The sequence below is a fragment of the Schistocerca cancellata genome, unplaced genomic scaffold (assembly GCF_023864275.1).
Source record: "Schistocerca cancellata isolate TAMUIC-IGC-003103 unplaced genomic scaffold, iqSchCanc2.1 HiC_scaffold_1151, whole genome shotgun sequence".
NCBI classification, from domain to species: Eukaryota; Metazoa; Arthropoda; class Insecta; order Orthoptera; family Acrididae; genus Schistocerca; species Schistocerca cancellata.
Window position 1 is genome coordinate 4,024,445 of NW_026047150.1, and position 18,487 is coordinate 4,042,931.

Genomic DNA, 18,487 nt, shown 5'->3' on the forward strand with positions numbered 1-18,487 from the left:
CCAGGTAACACGAGAAATTGTGTAAAGTGTTAATATGTAGTAAAAACCTAAGAAAATCTCCCGTTTCCGTCATTTACTATCGAATCGACATAACGCCAGATCGTCACATTGGTCGCTTTTCTCTCTGAAACGGTTACATTTATCGTCTGCAAGCCCTTGTCGCGTGATGCGGTATGCAGACACAGTACAAGCAGCACACTAGAACACAGAATAAGAATCTACGTTGATGCAATCGGCCAGTAAGAAGAGCTACATTTCAAGTTTTAGTTATCGATTAATGAATTATTGGGCGGTTTGGGGCCTTGGACCAGACCGAGGACCTTAAGATTTTGCATGAACCGAGGACTGGCAGCCAGGTAACACGAGAAATTGTGTAAAGTGTTAATATGTAGTAAAAACCTAAGAAAATCTCCCGTTTCCGTCATTTACTATCGAATCGACATAACGCCAGAACGTCACATTGGTCGCTTTTCTCTCTGAAACGGTTACATTTATCGTCTGCAAGCCCTTGTCGCGTGATGCGGTATGCAGACACAGTACAAGCAGCACACTAGAACACAGAATAAGAATCTACGTTGATGCAATCGGCCAGTAAGAAGAGCTACATTTCAAGTTTTAGTTATCGATTAATGAATTATTGGGCGGTTTGGTGCCTTGGACCAGACCGAGGACCTTAAGATTTTGCATGAACCGAGGACTGGCAGCCAGGTAACACGAGCAATTTTGTAAAGTGTTAACATGTAGTAAAAACCTAAGAAAATCTCCCGTTTCCGTCATTTACTATCGAATCGACATAACGCCAGATAGTCACATTGGTCGCTTTTCTCTCTAAAACGGTTACATTTATCGTCTGCAAGCCCTTGTCGCGTGATGCGGTATGCAGACACAGTACAAGCAGCACACTAGAACACAGAATAAGAATCTACGTTGATGCAATCGGCCAGGAAGAAGAGCTACATTTCAAGTTTTAGTTATCGATTAATGAATTATTGGGCGGTTTGGTGCCTTGGACCAGACCGAGGACCTTAAGATTTTGCATGAACCGAGGACTGGCAGCCAGGTAACACGAGAAATTGTGTAAAGCGTTAATATGTAGTAAAAACCTAAGAAAATCTCCCGTATCCGTCATTTATACGAATCGACATAACGCCAGATCGTCACAGTGGTCGCTTTTCTCTCTGAAACGGTTACATTTATCGTCTGCAAGCCCTTGTCGCGTGATGCGGTATGCAGACACAGTACAAGCAGCACACTAGAACACAGAATAAGAATCTACGTTGATGCAATCGGCCAGTAAGAAGAGCTACATTTCAAGTTTTAGTTATCGATTAATGAATTATTGGGCGGTTTGGTGCCTTGGACCAGACCGAGGACCTTAAGATTTTGCATGAACCGAGGACTGGCAGCCAGGTAACACGAGAAATTGTGTAAAGTGTTAATATGTAGTAAAAACGTAAGAAAATCTCCCGTTTCCGTCATTTACTATCGAATCGACATAACGCCAGATCGACACAGTCGTCGCTTTTCTCTCTGAAACGGTTACATTTATCGTCTGCAAGCCCTTGTCGCGTGATGCGCTATGCAGAGTCACTACAAGCGGCATAGTAGAACACTGAAGAAGCATCTATGTTTATGCAATCGCCTAGTAAGAAGAGCTACATTTCAAGTTTTAGTTATCGATTAATGAATGATTGGCCGGTTAGGTGCCTTGGACCAGACCGAGGACCTTAAGATTTTGCATGAACCGAGGACTGGCAGCCAGGTAACACGAGAAATTGTGTAAAGTGTTAATATGTAGTAAAAACCTAAGAAAATCTCCCGTTTCCGTCATTTACTATCGAATCGACATAACGCCAGATCGTCACAGTGGTCGCTTTTCTCTCTGAAACGGTTACATTTATCGTCTGCAAGCCCTTGTCGCGTGATGCGGTATGCAGACACAGTACAAGCAGCACACTAGAACACAATATAAGAATCTACGTTGATGTAATCGGCCAGTAAGAAGAGCTACATTTCAAGTTTTAGTTATCGATTAATGAATTATTGGGCGGTTTGGTGCCTTGGACCAGACCGAGGACCTTAAGATTTTGCATGAACCGAGGACTGGCAGCCAGGTAACACGAGAAATTGTGTAAAGTGTTAATATGTAGTAAAAACCTAAGAAAATCTCCCGTTTCCGTCATTTACTATCGAATCGACATAACGCCAGATCGTCACAGTGGTCGCTTTTCTCTCTGAAACGGTTACATTTATCGTCTGCAAGCCCTTGTCGCGTGATGCGGTATGCAGACACAGTACAAGCAGCACACTAGAACACAGAATAAGAATCTACGTTGATGCAATCGGCCAGTAAGAAGAGCTACATTTCAAGTTTTAGTTATCGATTAATGAATTATTGGGCGGTTTGGTGCCTTGGACCAGACCGAGGACCTTAAGATTTTGCATGAACCGAGGACTGGCAGCCAGGTAACACGAGAAATTGTGTAAAGTGTTAATATGTAGTAAAAACCTAAGAAAATCTCCCGTTTCCGTCATTTACTATCGAATCGACATAACGCCAGATCGTCACAGTGGTCGCTTTTCTCTCTGAAACGGTTACATTTATCGTCTGCAAGCCCATGTCGCGTGATGCGGTATGCAGACACAGTACAAGCAGCACACTAGAACACAGAATAAGAATCTACGTTGATGCAATCGGCCAGTAAGAAGAGCTACATTTCAAGTTTTAGTTATCGATTAATGAATTATTGGGCGGTTTGGTGCCTTGGACCAGACCGAGGACCTTAAGATTTTGCATGAACCGAGGACTGGCAGCCAGGTAACACGAGAAATTGTGTAAAGTGTTAATATGTAGTAAAAACCTAAGAAAATCTCCCGTTTCCGTCATTTACTATCGAATCGACATAACGCCAGATCGTCACAGTGGTCGCTTTTCTCTCTGAAACGGTTACATTTATCGTCTGCAAGCCCTTGTCGCGTGATGCGGTATGCAGAGTCACTACAAGCGGCATAGTAGAACACTGAAGAAGCATCTAAGTTTATGCAATCGCCCAGTAAGAAGAGCTACATTTCAAGTTCTAGTTATCGATTAATGAATTATTGGGCGGTTTGGTGCCTTGGACCAGACCGAGGACCTTAAGATTTTGCATGAACCGAGGACTGGCAGCCAGGTAACACGAGAAATTGTGTAAAGTGTTAATATGTAGTAAAAACCTAAGAAAATCTCCCGTTTCCGTCATTTACTATCGAATCGACATAACGCCAGATCGTCACAGTGGTCGTTTTTCTCTCTGAAACCGTTACATTTATCGTCTGCAAGCCCTTGTCGCGTGATGCGGTATGCAGACACAGTACAAGCAGCACACTAGAACACAGAATAAGAATCTGCGTTGATGTAATCGGCCAGTAAGAAGAGCTACATTTCAAGTTTTAGTTATCGATTAATGAATTATTGGGCGGTTTGGTGCCTTGGACCAGACCGAGGACCTTAAGATTTTGTATGAACCGAGGACTGGCAGCCAGGTAACACGAGAAATTGTGTAAAGTGTTAATATGTAGTAAAAACCTAAGAAAATCTCCCGTTTCCGTCATTTACTATCGAATCGACATAACGCCAGATCGTCACAGTGGTCGCTTTTCTCTCTGAAACGGTTACATTTATCGTCTGCAAGCCCTTGTCGCGTGATGCGGTATGCAGACACAGTACAAGCAGCACACTAGAACACAGAATAAGAATCTACGTTGATGCAATCGGCCAGGAAGAAGAGCTACATTTCAAGTTTTTGTTATCGATTAATGAATTATTGGGCGGTTTGGTGCCTTGGACCAGACCGAGGACCTTAAGATTTTGCATGAACCGAGGACTGGCAGCCAGGTAACACGAGAAATTGTGTAAAGTGTTAATATGTAGTAAAAACCTAAGAAAATCTCCAGTTTCCGTCATTTACTATCGAATCGACATAACGCCAGATCGTCACAGTGGTCGCTTTTCTCTCTGAAACGGTTACATTTATCGTCTGCAAGCCCTTGTCGCGTGATGCGGTATGCAGAGTCACTACAAGCGGCATAGTAGAACACTGAAGAAGCATCTAAGTTTATGCAATCGCCCAGTAAGAAGAGCTACATTTCAAGTTTTAGTTATCGATTAATGAATGACTGGCCGGTTTGGTGCCTTGGACCAGACCGAGGACCTTAAGATTTTGCATGAACCGAGGACTGGCAGCCAGGTAACACGAGAAATTGTGTAAAGTGTTAATATGTAGTAAAAACCTAAGAAAATCTCCCGTTTCCGTCATTTACTATCGAATCGACATAACGCCAGATCGTCACAGTGGTCGCTTTTCTCTCTGAAACGGTTACATTTATCGTCTGCAAGCCCTTGTCGCGTGATGCGGTATGCAGACACAGTACAAGCAGCACACTAGAACACAGAATAAGAATCTACGTTGATGCAATCGGCCAGTAAGAAGAGCTACATTTCAAGTTTTAGTTATCGATTAATGAATTATTGGGCGGTTTGGGGCCTTGGACCAGACCGAGGACCTTAAGATTTTGCATGAACCGAGGACTGGCAGCCAGGTAACACGAGAAATTGTGTAAAGTGTTAATATGTAGTAAAAACCTAAGAAAATCTCCCGTTACCGTCATTTACTATCGAATCGACATAACGCCAGAACGTCACATTGGTCGCTTTTCTCTCTGAAACGGTTACATTTATCGTCTGCAAGCCCTTGTCGCGTGATGCGGTATGCAGACACAGTACAAGCAGCACACTAGAACACAGAATAAGAATCTACGTTGATGCAATCGGCCAGTAAGAAGAGCTACATTTCAAGTTTTAGTTATCGATTAATGAATTATTGGGCGGTTTGGTGCCTTGGACCAGACCGAGGACCTTAAGATTTTGCATGAACCGAGGACTGGCAGCCAGGTAACACGAGCAATTTTGTAAAGTGTTAATATGTAGTAAAAACCTAAGAAAATCTCCCGTTTCCGTCATTTACTATCGAATCGACATAACGCCAGATAGTCACATTGGTCGCTTTTCTCTCTAAAACGGTTACATTTATCGTCTGCAAGCCCTTGTCGCGTGATGCGGTATGCAGACACAGTACAAGCAGCACACTAGAACACAGAATAAGAATCTACGTTGATGCAATCGGCCAGGAAGAAGAGCTACATTTCAAGTTTTAGTTATCGATTAATGAATTATTGGGCGGTTTGGTGCCTTGGACCAGACCGAGGACCTTAAGATTTTGCATGAACCGAGGACTGGCAGCCAGGTAACACGAGAAATTGTGTAAAGCGTTAATATGTAGTAAAAACCTAAGAAAATCTCCCGTATCCGTCATTTATACGAATCGACATAACGCCAGATCGTCACAGTGGTCGCTTTTCTCTCTGAAACGGTTACATTTATCGTCTGCAAGCCCTTGTCGCGTGATGCGGTATGCAGACACAGTACAAGCAGCACACTAGAACACAGAATAAGAATCTACGTTGATGCAATCGGCCAGTAAGAAGAGCTACATTTCAAGTTTTAGTTATCGATTAATGAATTATTGGGCGGTTTGGTGCCTTGGACCAGACCGAGGACCTTAAGATTTTGCATGAACCGAGGACTGGCAGCCAGGTAACACGAGAAATTGTGTAAAGTGTTAATATGTAGTAAAAACCTAAGAAAATCTCCCGTTTCCGTCATTTACTATCGAATCGACATAACGCCAGATCGTCACAGTGGTCGCTTTTCTCTCTGAAACGGTTACATTTATCGTCTGCAAGCCCATGTCGCGTGATGCGGTATGCAGACACAGTACAAGCAGCACACTAGAACACAGAATAAGAATCTACGTTGATGCAATCGGCCAGTAAGAAGAGCTACATTTCAAGTTTTAGTTATCGATTAATGAATTATTGGGCGGTTTGGTGCCTTGGACCAGACCGAGGACCTTAAGATTTTGCATGAACCGAGGACTGGCAGCCAGGTAACACGAGAAATTGTGTAAAGTGTTAATATGTAGTAAAAACCTAAGAAAATCTCCCGTTTCCGTCATTTACTATCGAATCGACATAACGCCAGATCGTCACAGTGGTCGCTTTTCTCTCTGAAACGGTTACATTTATCGTCTGCAAGCCCTTGTCGCGTGATGCGGTATGCAGAGTCACTACAAGCGGCATAGTAGAACACTGAAGAAGCATCTAAGTTTATGCAATCGCCCAGTAAGAAGAGCTACATTTCAAGTTTTAGTTATCGATTAATGAATTATTGGGCGGTTTGGTGCCTTGGACCAGACCGAGGACCTTAAGATTTTGCATGAACCGAGGACTGGCAGCCAGGTAACACGAGAAATTGTGTAAAGTGTTAATATGTAGTAAAAACCTAAGAAAATCTCCCGTTTCCGTCATTTACTATCGAATCGACATAACGCCAGATCGTCACAGTGGTCGTTTTTCTCTCTGAAACGGTTACATTTATCGTCTGCAAGCCCTTGTCGCGTGATGCGGTATGCAGACACAGTACAAGCAGCACACTAGAACACAGAATAAGAATCTGCGTTGATGTAATCGGCCAGTAAGAAGAGCTACATTTCAAGTTTTAGTTATCGATTAATGAATTATTGGGCGGTTTGGTGCCTTGGACCAGACCGAGGACCTTAAGATTTTGTATGAACCGAGGACTGGCAGCCAGGTAACACGAGAAATTGTGTAAAGTGTTAATATGTAGTAAAAACCTAAGAAAATCTCCCGTTTCCGTTATTTACTATCGAATCGACATAACGCCAGATCGTCACAGTGGTCGCTTTTCTCTCTGAAACGGTTACATTTATCGTCTGCAAGCCCTTGTCGCGTGATGCGGTATGCAGACACAGTACAAGCAGCACACTAGAACACAGAATAAGAATCTACGTTGATGCAATCGGCCAGTAAGAAGAGCTACATTTCAAGTTTTTGTTATCGATTAATGAATTATTGGGCGGTTTGGTGCCTTGGACCAGACCGAGGACCTTAAGATTTTGCATGAACCGAGGACTGGCAGCCAGGTAACACGAGAAATTGTGTAAAGTGTTAATATGTAGTAAAAACCTAAGAAAATCTCCAGTTTCCGTCATTTACTATCGAATCGACATAACGCCAGATCGTCACAGTGGTCGCTTTTCTCTCTGAAACGGTTACATTTATCGTCTGCAAGCCCTTGTCGCGTGATGCGGTATGCAGAGTCACTACAAGCGGCATAGTAGAACACTGAAGAAGCATCTAAGTTTATGCAATCGCCCAGTAAGAAGAGCTACATTTCAAGTTTTAGTTATCGATTAATGAATGACTGGCCGGTTTGGTGCCTTGGACCAGACCGAGGACCTTAAGATTTTGCATGAACCGAGGACTGGCAGCCAGGTAACACGAGAAATTGTTAAAGTGTTAATATGTAGTAAAAACCTAAGAAAATCTCCCGTTTCCGTCATTTACTATCGAATCGACATAACGCCAGATCGTCACATTGGTCGCTTTTCTCTCTGAAACGGTTACATTTATCGTCTGCAAGCCCTTGTCGCGTGATGCGGTATGCAGACACAGTACAAGCAGCACACTAGAACACAGAATAAGAATCTACGTTGATGCAATCGGCCAGGAAGAAGAGCTACATTTCAAGTTTTAGTTATCGATTAATGAATTATTGGGCGGTTTGGTGCCTTGGACCAGACCGAGGACCTTAAGATTTTGCATGAACCGAGGACTGGCAGCCAGGTAACACGAGAAATTGTGTAAAGTGTTAATATGTAGTAAAAACCTAAGAAAATCTCCCGTTTCCGTCATTTACTATCGAATCGACATAACGCCAGATCGTCACAGTGGTCGCTTTTCTCTCTGAAACGGTTACATTTATCGTCTGCAAGCCCTTGTCGCGTGATGCGGTATGCAGAGTCACTACAAGCGGCATAGTAGAACACTGAAGAAGCATCTAAGTTTATGCAATCGCCCAGTAAGAAGAGCTACATTTCAAGTTTTAGTTATCGATTAATGAATTATTGGGCGGTTTGGTGCCTTGGACCAGACCGAGGACCTTAAGATTTTGCATGAACCGAGGACTGGCAGCCAGGTAACACGAGAAATTGTGTAAAGTGTTAATATGTAGTAAAAACCTAAGAAAATCTCCCGTTTCCGTCATTTACTATCGAATCGACATAACGCCAGATCGTCACAGTGGTCGCTTTTCTCTCTGAAACGGTTACATTTATCGTCTGCAAGCCCTTGTCGCGTGATGCGGTATGCAGACACAGTACAAGCAGCACACTAGAACACAGAATAAGAATCTACGTTGATGCAATCGGCCAGTAAGAAGAGCTACATTTCAAGTTTTAGTTATCGATTAATGAATGATTGGCCGGTTTGGTGCCTTGGACCAGACCGAGGACCTTAAGATTTTGCATGAACCGAGGACTGGCAGCCAGGTAACACGAGAAATTGTGTAAAGCGTTAATATGTAGTAAAAACCTAAGAAAATCTCCCGTATCCGTCATTTATACGAATCGACATAACGCCAGATCGTCACAGTGGTCGCTTTTCTCTCTGAAACGGTTACATTTATCGTCTTCAAGCCCTTGTCGCGTGATGCGGTATGCAGACACAGTACAAGCAGCACACTAGAACACAATATAAGAATCTACGTTGATGTAATCGGCCAGTAAGAAGAGCTACATTTCAAGTTTTAGTTATCGATTAATGAATTATTGGGCGGTTTGGTGCCTTGGACCAGACCGAGGACCTTAAGATTTTGCATGAACCGAGGACTGGCAGCCAGGTAACACGAGAAATTGTGTAAAGTGTTAATATGTAGTAAAAACCTAAGAAAATCTCCCGTTTCCGTCATTTACTATCGAATCGACATAACGCCAGATCGTCACAGTGGTCGCTTTTCTCTCTGAAACGGTTACATTTATCGTCTGCAAACCCTTGTCGCGTGATGCGCTATGCAGAGTCACTACACGCGGCATAGTAGAACACTGAAGAAGCATCTATGTTTATGCAATCGCCTAGTAAGAAGAGCTACATTTCAAGTTTTAGTTATCGATTAATGAATGATTGGCCGGTTTGGTGCCTTGGACCAGACCGAGGACCTTAAGATTTTGCATGAACCGAGGACTGGCAGCCAGGTAACACGAGAAATTGTGTAAAGTGTTAATATGTAGTAAAAACCTAAGAAAATCTCCCGTTTCCGTCATTTACTATCGAATCGACATAACGCCAGATCGTCACAGTGGTCGATTTTCTCTCTGAAACGGTTGCATTTATCGTCTGCAAGCCCTTGTCGCGTGATGCGGTATGCAGACACAGTACAAGCAGCACACTAGAACACAGAATAAGAATCTACGTTGATGCAATCGGCCAGTAAGAAGAGCTACATTTCAAGTTTTAGTTATCGATTAATGAATTATTGGGCGGTTTGGTGCCTTGGACCAGACCGAGGACCTTAAGATTTTGCATGAACCGAGGACTGGCAGCCAGGTAACACGAGAAATTGTGTAAAGTGTTAATATGTAGTAAAAACCTAAGAAAATCTCCCGTTTCCGTCATTTACTATCGAATCGACATAACGCCAGATCGTCACAGTGGTCGCTTTTCTCTCTGAAACGGTTACATTTATCGTCTACAAGCCCTTGTCGCGTGATGCGGTATGCAGAGTCACTACAAGCGGCATAGTAGAACACTGCAGAAGCATCTATGTTAATGCAATCGCCCAGTAAGAAGAGCTACATTTCAAGTATTAGTTATCGATTAATGAATGATTGGCCGGTTTGGTGCCTTGGACCAGACCGAGGACCTTAAGATTTTGCATGAACCGACGACTGGCAGCCAGGTAACACGAGAAATTGTGTAAAGTGTTAATATGTATTAAAAACCTAAGAAAATCTCCCGTTTCCGTCATTTACTATCGAATCGACATAACGCAAGATCGTCACAGTGGTCGCTTTTCTCTCTCAAACGGTTACATTTATCGTCTGCAAGCCCTTGTCGCGTGATGCGGTATGCAGACACAGTACAAGCAGCACACTAGAACACAATATAAGAATCTACGTTGATGTAATCGGCCAGTAAGAAGAGCTACATTTCAAGTTTTAGTTATCGATTAATGAATTATTGGGCGGTTTGGTGCCTTGGACCAGACCGAGGACCTTAAGATTTTGCATGAACCGAGGACTGGCAGCCAGGTAACACGAGAAATTGTGTAAAGTGTTAATATGTAGTAAAAACCTAAGAAAATCTCCCGTTTCCGTCATTTACTATCGAATCGACATAACGCCAGATCGTCACAGTGGTCGCTTTTCTCTCTGAAACGGTTACATTTATCGTCTGCAAGCCCTTGTCGCGTGATGCGGTATGCAGACACAGTACAAGCAGCACACTAGAACACAGAATAAGAATCTACGTTGATGCAATCGGCCAGTAAGAAGAGCTACATTTCAAGTTTTAGTTATCGATTAATGAATGATTGGCCGGTTTGGTGCCTTGGACCAGACCGAGGACCTTAAGATTTTGCATGAACCGAGGACTGGCAGCCAGGTAACACGAGAAATTGTGTAAAGCGTTAATATGTAGTAAAAACCTAAGAAAATCTCCCGTATCCGTCATTTATACGAATCGACATAACGCCAGATCGTCACAGTGGTCGCTTTTCTCTCTGAAACGGTTACATTTATCGTCTTCAAGCCCTTGTCGCGTGATGCGGTATGCAGACACAGTACAAGCAGCACACTAGAACACAATATAAGAATCTACGTTGATGTAATCGGCCAGTAAGAAGAGCTACATTTCAAGTTTTAGTTATCGATTAATGAATTATTGGGCGGTTTGGTGCCTTGGACCAGACCGAGGACCTTAAGATTTTGCATGAACCGAGGACTGGCAGCCAGGTAACACGAGAAATTGTGTAAAGTGTTAATATGTAGTAAAAACCTAAGAAAATCTCCCGTTTCCGTCATTTACTATCGAATCGACATAACGCCAGATCGTCACAGTGGTCGCTTTTCTCTCTGAAACGGTTACATTTATCGTCTGCAAACCCTTGTCGCGTGATGCGCTATGCAGAGTCACTACAAGCGGCATAGTAGAACACTGAAGAAGCATCTATGTTTATGCAATCGCCTAGTAAGAAGAGCTACATTTCAAGTTTTAGTTATCGATTAATGAATGATTGGCCGGTTTGGTGCCTTGGACCAGACCGAGGACCTTAAGATTTTGCATGAACCGAGGACTGGCAGCCAGGTAACACGAGAAATTGTGTAAAGTGTTAATATGTAGTAAAAACCTAAGAAAATCTCCCGTTTCCGTCATTTACTATCGAATCGACATAACGCCAGATCGTCACAGTGGGCGATTTTCTCTCTGAAACGGTTGCATTTATCGTCTGCAAGCCCTTGTCGCGTGATGCGGTATGCAGACACAGTACAAGCAGCACACTAGAACACAGAATAAGAATCTACGTTGATGCAATCGGCCAGTAAGAAGAGCTACATTTCAAGTTTTAGTTATCGATTAATGAATTATTGGGCGGTTTGGTGTCTTGGACCAGACCGAGGACCTTAAGATTTTGCATGAACCGAGGACTGGCAGCCAGGTAACACGAGAAATTGTGTGAAGTGTTAATATGTAGTAAAAACCTAAGAAAATCTCCCGTTTCCGTCATTTACTATCGAATCGACATAACGCCAGATCGTCACAGTGGTCGCTTTTCTCTCTGAAACGGTTACATTTATCGTCTGCAAGCCCTTGTCGCGTGATGCGGTATGCAGAGTCACTACAAGCGGCATAGTAGAACACTGCAGAAGCATCTATGTTAATGCAATCGCCCAGTAAGAAGAGCTACATTTCAAGTTTTAGTTATCGATTAATGAATGATTGGCCGGTTTGGTGCCTTGGACCAGACCGAGGACCTTAAGATTTTGCATGAACCGAGGACTGGCAGCCAGGTAACACGAGAAATTGTGTAAAGTGTTAATATGTAGTAAAAACCTAAGAAAATCTCCCGTTTCCGTCATTTACTATCGAATCGACATAACGCCAGATCGTCACATTGGTCGCTTTTCTCTCTGAAACGGTTACATTTATCGTCTGCAAGCCCTTGTCGCGTGATGCGGTATGCAGACACAGTACAAGCAGCACACTAGAACACAGAATAAGAATCTACGTTGATGCAATCGGCCAGGAAGAAGAGCTACATTTCAAGTTTTAGTTATCGATTAATGAATTATTGGGCGGTTTGGTGCCTTGGACCAGACCGAGGACCTTAAGATTTTGCATGAACCGAGGACAGGCAGCCAGGTAACACGAGAAATTGTGTAAAGTGTTAATATGTAGCAAAAACCTAAGAAAATCTCCCGTTTCCGTCATTTACTATCGAATCGACATAACGCCAGATCGTCACAGTGGTCGCTTTTCTCTCTGAAACGGTTACATTTATCGTCTGCAAGCCCTTGTCGCGTGATGCGGTATGCAGACACAGTACAAGCAGCACACTAGAACACAGAATAAGAATCTACGTTGATGCAATCGGCCAGTAAGAGGAGCTACATTTCAAGTTTTAGTTATCGATTAATGAATTATTGGGCGGTTTGGTGCCTTGGACCAGACCGAGGACCTTAAGATTTTGCATGAACCGAGGACTGGCAGCCAGGTAACACGAGAAATTGTGTAAAGTGTTAATATGTAGTAAAAACCTAAGAAAATCTCCCGTTTCCGTCATTTACTATCGAATCGACATAACGCCAGATCGTCACAGTGGTCGCTTTTCTCTCTGAAACGGTTACATTTATCGTCTGCAAGCCCTTGTTGCGTGATGCGGTATGCAGACACAGTACAAGCAGCACACTAGAACACAGAATAAGAAACTACGTTGATGCAATCGGCCAGTAAGAATAGCAACATTTCAAGTTTTAGTTATCGATTAATGAATGATTGGGCGGTTTGGTGCCTTGGACCAGACCGAGGACCTTAAGATTTTACATGAACCGAGGACTGGCAGCCAGGTAACACGAGAAATTGTGTAAAGTGTTAATATGTAGTAAAAACCTAAGAAAATCTCCCGTTTCCGTCATTTAATATCGAATCGACATAACGCCAGATCGTCACAGTGGTCGCTTTTCTCTCTGAAACGGTTACATTTATCGTCTGCAAGCCCTTGTCGCATGATGCGGTATGCAGAGTCACTACAAGCGGCATAGTAGAACACTGAAGAAGCATCTATGTTTATGCAATCGCCCAGTAAGAAGAGCTACATTTCAAGTTTTAGTTATCGATTAATGAATGATTGGCCGGTTTGGTGCCTTGGACCAGACCGAGGACCCTAAGATTTTGCATGAACCAAGGACTGGCAGCCAGGTAACACGAGATATTGTGTAAAGTGTTAATATGTAGTAAAAACCTAAGAAAATCTCCCGTTTCCGTCATTTACTATCGAATCGACATAACGCCAGATCGTCACATTGGTCGCTTTTCTCTCTGAAACGGTTACATTTATCGTCTGCAAGCCCTTGTCGCGTGATGCGGTATGCAGACACAGTACAAGCAGCACACTAGAACACAGAATAAGAATCTACGTTGATGCAATCGGCCAGGAAGTAGAGCTACATTTCAAGTTTTAGTTATCGATTAATGAATTATTGGGCGGTTTAGTGCCTTGGACCAGACCGAGGACCTTAAGATTTTGCATGAACCGAGGACTGGCAGCCAGGTAACACGAGAAATTGTGTAAAGTGTTAATATGTAGTAAAAACCTAAGAAAATCTCCCGTTTCCGTCATTTACTATCGAATCGACATAACGCCAGATCGTCACAGTGGTCGCTTTTCTCTCTGAAACGGTTACATTTATCGTCTGCAAGCCCTTGTCGCGTGATGCGGTATGCAGACACAGTACAAGCAGCACACTAGAACACAGAATAAGAATCTACGTTGATGCAATCGGCCAGTAAGAAGAGCTACATTTCAAGTTTTAGTTATCGATTAATGAATTATTGGGCGGTTTGGTGCCTTGGACCAGACCGAGGACCTTAAGATTTTGCATGAACCGAGGACTGGCAGCCAGGTAACACGAGAAATTGTGTAAAGTGTTAATATGTAGTAAAAACCTAAGAAAATCTCCCGTTTCCGTCTTTTACTATGGAATCGACATAACGCCAGATCGTCACATTGGTCGCTTTTCTCTCTGAAACGGTTACATTTATCGTCTGCAAGCCCTTGTCGCGTGATGCGGTATGCAGACACAGTACAAGCAGCACACTAGAACACAGAATAAGAATCTACGTTGATGCAATCGGCCAGTAAGAAGAGCTACATTTCAAGTTTTAGTTATCGATTAATTAATTATTGGGCGGTTTGGGGACTTGGACCAGACCGAGGACCTTAAGATTTTGCATGAACCGAGGACTGGCAGCCAGGTAGCACGAGAAATTGTGTAAAGTGTTAATATGTAGTAAAAACCTAAGAAAATCTCCCGTTTCCGTCATTTACTATCGAATCGACATAACGCCAGATAGTCACATTGGTCGCTTTTCTCTCTGAAACGGTTACGTTTATCGTCTGCAAGCCCTTGTCGCGTGATGCGGTATGCAGACACAGTACAAGCAGCACACTAGAACACAGAGTAAGAATCTACGTTGATGCAATCGGCCAGGAAGAAGAGCTACATTTCAAGTTTTAGTTATCGATTAATGAATTATTGGGCGGTTTGGTGCCTTGGACCAGACCGAGGACCTTAAGATTTTGCATGAACCGAGGACTGGCAGCCAGGTAACACGAGAAATTGTGTAAAGCGTTAATATGTAGTAAAAGCCTAAGAAAATCTCCCGTATCCGTCATTTATACGAATCGACATAACGCCAGATCGTCACAGTGGTCGCTTTTCTCTCTGAAACGGTTACATTTATCGTCTGCAAGCCCTTGTCGCGTGATGCGGTATGCAGATTCACTACAAGCGGCATAGTAGAACACTGAAGAAGCATCTAAGTTTATGCAATCGCCCAGTAAGAAGAGCTACATTTCAAGTTTTAGTTATCGATTAATGAATTATTGGGCGGTTTGGTGCCTTGGACCAGACCGAGGACCTTAAGATTTTGCATGAACCGAGGACTGGCAGCCAGGTAACACGAGAAATTGTGTAAAGTGTTAATATGTAGTAAAAACCTAAGAAAATTTCCCGTTTCCGTCATTTACTATCGAATCGACATAACGCCAGATCGACACAGTCGTCGCTTTTCTCTCTGAAACGGTTACATTTAACGTCTGCAAGCCCTTGTCGCGTGATGCGGTATGCAGACACAGTACAAGCAGCACACTAGAACACAGAATAAGAATCTACGTTGATGTAACCGGCCAGTAAGAAGAGCTACATTTCAAGTTTTAGTTATCGATTAATGAATTATTGGGCGGTTTGGTGCCTTGGACCAGACCGAGGACCTTAAGATTTTGCATGAACCGAGGACTGGCAGCCAGGTAACACGAGAAATTGTGTAAAGTGTTAATATGTAGTAAAAACCTAAGAAAATCTCCCGTTTCCGTCATTTACTATCGAATCGACATAACGCCAGATCGTCTCAGTGGTCGCTTTTCTCTCTGAAACGGTTACATTTATCGTCTGCAAGCCCTTGTCGCGTGATGCGGTATGCAGAGTCACTACAAGCGGCATAGTAGAACACTGAAGAAGCATCTATGTTTATGCAATCGCCCAGTAAGAAGAGCTACATTTCAAGTTTTAGTTATCGATTAATGAATGATTGGCCGGTTTGGTGCCTTGGACCAGACCGAGGACCTTAAGATTTTGGATGAACCGAGGACTGGCAGCCAGGTAACACGAGAAATTGTGTAAAGTGTTAATATGTAGTAAAAACCTAAGAAAATCTCCCGTTTCCGTCATTTACTATCGAATCGACATAACGCCAGATCGTCACATTGGTCGCTTTTCTCTCTGAAACGGTTACATTTATCGTCTGCAAGCCCTTGCCGCGTGATGCGGTATGCAGACACAGTACAAGCAGCACACTAGAACACAGAATAAGAATCTACGTTGATGCAATCGGTCAGGAAGAAGAGCTACATTTCAAGTTTTAGTTATCGATTAATGAATTATTGGGCGGTTTGGTGCCTTGGACCAGACCGAGGACCTTAAGATTTTGCATGAACCGAGGACTGGCAGCCAGGTAACACGAGAAATTGTGTAAAGTGTTAATATGTAGTAAAAACCTAAGAAAATCTCCCGTTTCCGTCATTTACTATCGAATCGACATAACGCCAGATCGTCACAGTGGTCGCTTTTCTCTCTGAAACGGTTACATTTCTCGTCTGCAAGCCCTTGTCGCGTGATGCGGTATGCAGACACAGTACAAGCAGCACACTAGAACACAGAATAAGAATCTACGTTGATGCAATCGGCCAGTAAGAAGAGCTACATTTCAAGTTTTAGTTATCGATTAATGAATTATTGGGCGGTTTGGTGCCTTGGACCAGACCGAGGACCTTAAGATTTTGCATGAACCGAGGACTGGCAGCCAGGTAACACGAGAAATTGTGTAAAGTGTTAATATGTAGTAAAAACCTAAGAAAATCTCCCGTTTCCGTCATTTACTATCGAATCGACATAACGCCAGATCGTCACAGTGGTCGCTTTTCTCTCTGAAACGGTTACATTTATCGTCTGCAAGCCCTTGTTGCGTGATGCGGTATGCAGACACAGTACAAGCAGCACACTAGAACACAGAATAAGAATCTACGTTGATGCAATCGGCCAGTAAGAAGAGCAACATTTCAAGTTTTAGTTATCGATTAACGAATTATTGGGCGGTTTGGTGCCTTGGACCAGACCGAGGACCTTAAGATTTTACTTGAACCGAGGACTGGCAGCCAGGTAACACGAGAAATTGTGTAAAGTGTTAATATGTAGTAAAAACCTAAGAAAATCTCCCGTTTCCGTCATTTACTATCGAATCGACATAACGCCAGATCCTCACAGTGGTCGCTTTTCTCTCTGAAACGGTTACATTTATCGTCTGCAAGCCCTTGTCGCGTGATGCGGTATGCAGACACAGTACAAGCAGCACACTAGAACACAGAATAAGAATCTACGTTGATGCAATCGGCCAGGAAGTAGAGCTACATTTCATGTTTTAGTTATCGATTAATGAATTATTGGGCGGTTTGGTGCCTTGGACCAGACCGAGGATCTTAAGATTTTGCATGAACCGAGGACTGGCAGCCAGGTAACACGAGAAATTGTGTAAAGTGTTAATATGTAGTAAAAACCTAAGAAAATCTCCCGTTTCCGTCATTTACTATCGAATCGACATAACGCCAGATCGTCACAGTGGTCGCTTTTCTCTCTGAAACGGTTACATTTATCGTCTGCAAGCCCTTGTCGCGTGGTGCGGTATGCAGACACAGTACAAGCAGCACACTAGAACACAGAATAAGAATCTACGTTGATGCAATCGGCCAGTAAGAAGAGCTACATTTCAAGTTTTAGTTATCGATTAATGAATTATTGGGCGGTTTGGTGCCTTGGACCAGACCGAGGACCTTAAGATTTTGCATGAACCGAGGACTGGCAGCCAGGTAACACGAGAAATTGTGTAAAGTGTTAATATGTAGTAAAAACCTAAGAAAATCTCCCGTTTCCGTCATTTACTATCGAATCGACATAACGCCAGATCGTCACAGTGGTCGCTTTTCTCTCTGAAACGGTTACATTTCTCGTCTGCAAGCCCTTGTCGCGTGATGCGGTATGCAGACACAGTACAAGCAGCACACTAGAACACAGAATAAGAATCTACGTTGATGCAATCGGCCAGTAAGAAGAGCTACATTTCAAGTTTTAGTTATCGATTAATGAATTATTGGGCGGTTTAGTGCCTTGGACCAGACCGAGGACCTTACGATTTTGCATGAACCGAGGTCTGGCAGCCAGGTAACACGAGAAATTGTGTAAAGTGTTAATATGTAGTAAAAACCTAAGAAAATCTCCCGTTTCCGTCATTTACTATCGAATCGACATAACGCCAGATCGACACAGTCGTCGCTTTTCTCTCTGAAACGGTTACATTTAACGTCTGCAAGCTCTTGTCGCGTGATGCGGTATGCAGACACAGTACAAGCAGCACACTAGAACACAGAATAAGAATCTACGTTGATGTAATCGGCCAGTAAGAAGAGCTACATTTCAAGTTTTAGTTATCGATTAATGAATTATTGGGCGGTTTGGTGCCTTGGACCAGACCGAGGACCTTAATATTTTGCATGAACCGAGGACTGGCAGCCAGGTAACACGAGAAATTGTGTAAAGTGTTAATATGTAGTAAAAACCTAAGAAAATCTCCCGTTTCCGTCATTTACTATCGAATCGACATAACGCCAGATCGTCACAGTGGTCGCTTTTCTCTCTGAAACGGTTACATTTATCGTCTGCAGGCCCTTGTCGCGTGATGCGGTATGCAGAGTCACTACAAGCGG